The sequence below is a fragment of the Cornus florida genome, unplaced genomic scaffold (genome assembly GCF_030987335.1).
Source record: "Cornus florida cultivar Cherokee Brave unplaced genomic scaffold, ASM3098733v1 CherokeeBrave_3.0.0_Hap2_Chr11, whole genome shotgun sequence".
Lineage (NCBI taxonomy): Eukaryota > Viridiplantae > Streptophyta > Magnoliopsida > Cornales > Cornaceae > Cornus > Cornus florida.
This window is the reverse complement of record NW_026775581.1, coordinates 105,199,094-105,204,091: the sequence shown is the minus strand read 5'-3', so window position 1 is coordinate 105,204,091 and position 4,998 is coordinate 105,199,094. Positions and strand designations below refer to the sequence as shown.

Here is a 4,998-nt window from a genome sequence, read left to right as displayed (position 1 = left end):
TTGTTTAAGAGCTCCTCCAGGGGTTCTCTGAGTCCTTGTGATGTCAACCGAGACTAAACTTATTTTACACACCTGACATACATATTTATAATTCACATAAAGAGCATACACGAATTTTAGTAAAAGTTTAAATTCGTACACTAGAAGAAGGAATACATGGCATCAGGGCATACCCTGGGGACAAAAGTCCAGCAAACAAGAATGGCTCTCGAAAACTAGGCAAAACCACTACATGAATACAAGGGAAACCAAAAGCAAACAATCATGCATACGATACGGGATTTTCACAAAGCCATTACAACAACAGCAGAACCACAAACCAACAAGCAATCGACTAACTACACCAACAAGAACTTATGAATTAAACTGCACCTGGACCAAAACACTAGCTTAACCAATTCAAAATGAAGAAGAATGCACTAGCTAGTCATTGCTGGTAGGATGGGCCTGGAAGGTTCCATTCAGATGCAAGCCTTCTAGTTGAAGCATGAGTCCTTGAGTATTAGAGACACGAGCTTCAATATGACGGAAGTCTTAAAATTCCGAAGGACAATAGAAGGGCTAGAGTTTGAGTTTCAAAACTCTAGCATTTCTTCCTAGTTCCAACCCAAATTGAATAGACAATGCAAGCCAGGGACACCCTGTTGATGAAAACCTGCAAGCTTTTGGAGGAATTCCAATCATCAGAAACCCGAAGCAAAAAGGAGGGCCAGTCAAAGGAATCAATGTGGAAGCAACAAATGAATTGTATTTGGTTCCAATTGAAGGCAGAGAATGGACATTTAAAGAATAGGGTTTTGATATGTCAAGGGTTTGGAGCCTACCCCAAGCTGATAACCAAAGAACATAGCCATGTTTTGCAATACAATTTTAAAATCAAATACAAAGCTAACAGGCATTTAAGTTTGAGTTTTATGTGTTACCATTATGCATCGGGACTTGTTAGAGCACCTTGAAGATTTTCCCTGACCAAATTCAGCTCACGAAAGATGTCACTTATGTCCATCCGATCTTGTGGCGACTCCATGGAGCATGCAACTCCAACCTTGATCATTGACAACAGACACTTCATTCTTATGTCATTTCTTGATTCTTCATAAACCTGATTTCTTTTTGACACTGCTGCTACCTCTTTTTCATCATCAATGTTCAGAAGTATTGGGTCTACAATCTCCATAACACGGTGAGGCAAAGCCATCCGAGCAAAATTATGAAGGTTAAGGCCTCCCTCAAACATACTGTCAGTAGGTCTTTTCCTTGTCATCATCTCCAATACCAAGATCCCGTAACTGTATAAATCCCCTTTTGTTGACACTTTGCTTCCCAGTCCATACTCTGCCATTTCACAAAATTAATGAAAAGAAAAGAAAAGATAAAATTGACAAAGATAGGAACCACATTTGAAATGATAAGCTATTTAATATTTTATGGGCTAAAAGCAACTTAAATTATGATTAATGCAGGTTATATCTATTCCCCAATATGGCTCTCTTGGTGTGAGCAAATTTGGAAGCAACAACAAATCCAAAAAAAAATTGATCCCTTCCACTTATGCCTCCATTCCAATGAAACTCTCTCTCTCTCACATGCACGCACACACAAACACAGGGACTAAACTGTATCAAATTTTGATCCTAACAAGCTAGTTAGGTATCAAATCTAATTCCTAATAAGTTATGGTGGTGATGCAGTTTTGAACCGAGCAAGAAAATGAAAATAAAAAGAAACAATAATGTATTATGCATGCTTACCTGGAGCTGCATAACCAACAGTTCCCCTTACTGCAATTGAACTGCTTTGTTTTGGATTTGTGAGTTGTTGAGGAAACCTCGCTACCCCAAAATCTCCTACATGAGCAACCATGTCACTATCAAGTAGGACATTGCTTGGCTTTAGATCGCAATGAATTATCGGCATTTGACAATGATGATGAAGATATTCAAGTGCACACAGCACATCAACTGCAACATTTATTCTTTGAAGAAGGTTTAGGCTCTGAGATTGTTCATTCTCTTCGTTACTAGATTTCGGACCTGGATGCAACCAACTCTCTAGACTCCCGTTGGGCATGAACTCATAGACTAGAGCCTTAAAATCATTTCATTGAAAATCAATGCTTGAAAGAGAAGTGATGATCTTTAGCAAATTCCGATGTCTAATATTTCTTAAGGCTTCACACTCGGACAAGAAACTTTTGGAAGCTTCTGGATGTTGGAGGCTTAGTACTTTGACTGCAACAATGGTTTCATCTGGATCAAGGATTCCTTTGTAGACAGAGCCATAACTTCCCACACCAATCAAATTTACTGAAGAGAACCCGTCAGTTGCTTTGAGGAGCATTTCATAAGACACTCTCAAGAATGTTTCCCTCAACAATATTCCAGAAGGTTGAACATCTCTTTTCTTTTTAACACAACAAAATGAGAAAGATAGCACCATTGTAACTCCCAGAAGTGTGCAAGGTATCAAGATCGCTAGTATGAGCACAAGAGAACTTTTTTGTTTCTTTGATTCTTTGATGTTGCATTTTGGCAATTGAAGTTTGGGTATGCCCCCACATAGCCTATTGTTTCCAACAACTGATATTGCACTAGCATTTGCAAAAACTCCTTCACTGGGCACTTCACCCTCAAAATCATTGAAAGATAGATTAAGATTATTTAAGGAAAAATGCTCCAAGAATCTTGGAATCTGCCCGGAGAATTTGTTCCTAGAAAGATCAAAGTTCAAAATACTTCTCAAGGAACTCAAGGATTGAGGAATAGATCCATTAAAGAAGTTTCCCTCCATGTAGAGACTTTCAAGGCTAGTGCAACTATCAAGGCTATTAGGAATTTCACCAGACAACTCATTCTCAGATATATCCAACTTCGCTAAATTTTTTAGGTTGCCAACTTCTGAAGGGAGGGATCCAAACAAATGATTTCGAGATAGATCTAATGAAATAGAAAGAGATGAAATTATCAAAAGTTGTTTGGGTATGGTGCCACGAAGATTATTTTGGGAAAGATCAAGCAATAACAGCGTTTTACAATTTCCAATACTCAAGGGTATGTTCCCCACTAATCTGTTCCCATACAAGTAAAGCTCTGTCAACGATGACAAGTTTCCTATATGTTCCGGAATTTCCCCATAGAATTTATTTCCTGCAAGATTTGCCCGTTGCAAGTTTTGAAGATTTTTTATAGTAGCTGGAATTGCGCCGGTGAATTGATTATTATTTAGAAATAAAAGATTTAAATTAACAAGATTACCTATTGTTGAAGGGAGTTTTCCATGTATGAAATTTTTAAGAAGTGTTAGATGACGAAGTTGGTTTGAGAGATTGCCCACAGAATTGGGTAAGAACCCTCTAAAGTGGTTAGGACCCAGCTGTAGTATATGCAAATTGCTACAGTTGGCCATAGAATCAATGAAGTTCATTTCATCTGGCTCTCCACTTCCTAAATTATTATCATTTAGAATAATTCTAAAGAGGTTTGGGAGGCCTCCAAAATTAATTCCTAATTTCCCATTGAAATTATTATTTGAAAGTTCAAGGCTTTCTAGTGCTGTACAATTGGATATTGAGAGTGGAATGGGTCCAGTAAATTTGTTCCCCCATAATTGGATCTGTTGAAGATTAGGGAGCAACAGACCCAAGTTCTGCGAAAGTGTGCCATCAAGATGGTTGTCAGCCAAAGAGAGATTAGTTAGCAAAGAAAGATTGTAAATGGAAGGATTGATTGTACCAGAGAGTTGATTGACACCTAAAAAAAGTCCTTTCAGGTTTTTCAATTGGCCCAATGCATTAGGAAGACTACCCGAGAAAAGATTGTAAGGTAAAGCCAAAAGTTCTAGAGAACTCAGTCTTCCAATGGATTGAGGAATCTCTCCTGTTAAGTTGTTTAATTCAATGATGAGATATGTGAGCTTTGATAAGGAACCAAGTTCTTCAGGAAGTTTCCCAACTAACTTATTGAAACTTACACCAAGATACCTGAGGTTAGAGCAGTGGGATAAGTTGGCTGGAATTTCTCCTTCAAAGCTGTTTATGTTCAAGTTCAATATCTGCAGTCTGAACAAATGACCAACTTGAGGAGGGATTTCACCTTGAAGGGTGTTGTTGAAGAGCGTTAACACCCGAAGAAAGCTTAAGTTACCAACATAAGGTGACAATGAACCCACTAAGCCTCTGTACCTTAGATCAATGGTGATGACTCTACGATGGCGATGACCACATGCAACACCTTCCCACTCGCAGAAGTGAAGGGACTCATTCCATGCACTCATGACCCCTTGAGGGTCATGAATAATCTGTGACTTGATGGCCAACAAGGCAAGATGATCTGTCTCATTTTTGCTAGTGCTTACAGTACTGGCAGTAGCATTAGGGAGGGTACTCATGATGATATGCAGCAAGAACACTAGGAATAGTATTTGTAGTCTGAAGGAGTTGAGAGGCATAACCGGAGTCATTTTTAGAAGTGGATTTCAGGAATGTGAGGTTAGTTAGAAAGACTTGTATGAATCTATCTATAAAGATCACTTGTATTGTTATATATATATATATATATATATATATATATATATATATAAATCAGGTGAAGAGTCACTCTCCAAAGTCTTCTGAGTCACTCTCCGAAGTCTTCCCTGTCTCTTTTGGAAGTCTTCTCTGGACATATTTTAAGAATTAGATGAATGCATGCGCAATGAGAAATGGACTGGCGACATTAATTTATGATTGTTAAAATTTAAATAAACGGCCGTTGATAATCATTTCCCAAAGGGAGCACTTTGAAAAAACTTCTCTACTGATTAAAAAACTTTCTGGTAGATAAATAACAGTAGAAGTCTTCCCTGTGTATCTCTTTTTTAAGTATTTTGATTATATAATAAGGTAAACTGCATCAATTGTATTATTTGGTAAGGTGTTTTCAACTTATAGAATAAGGTAAGGTGTTTGAAGACTAGGACAATTTAAAATTACAATTTTGGCTGTTTAGTGTCTAATGTGAT

The 4,998-nt window shown here is 37.7% G+C and overlaps 1 pseudogene; it reads right to left on the bottom strand.

The window, feature by feature from the left end:
• Positions 1 to 925: 925 nt before the first annotated feature.
• Positions 926 to 4,386, bottom strand: LOC132281755 (probable LRR receptor-like serine/threonine-protein kinase At3g47570; annotated as a pseudogene).
• Between the last annotated feature and the right edge of the window lie 612 nt (positions 4,387 to 4,998).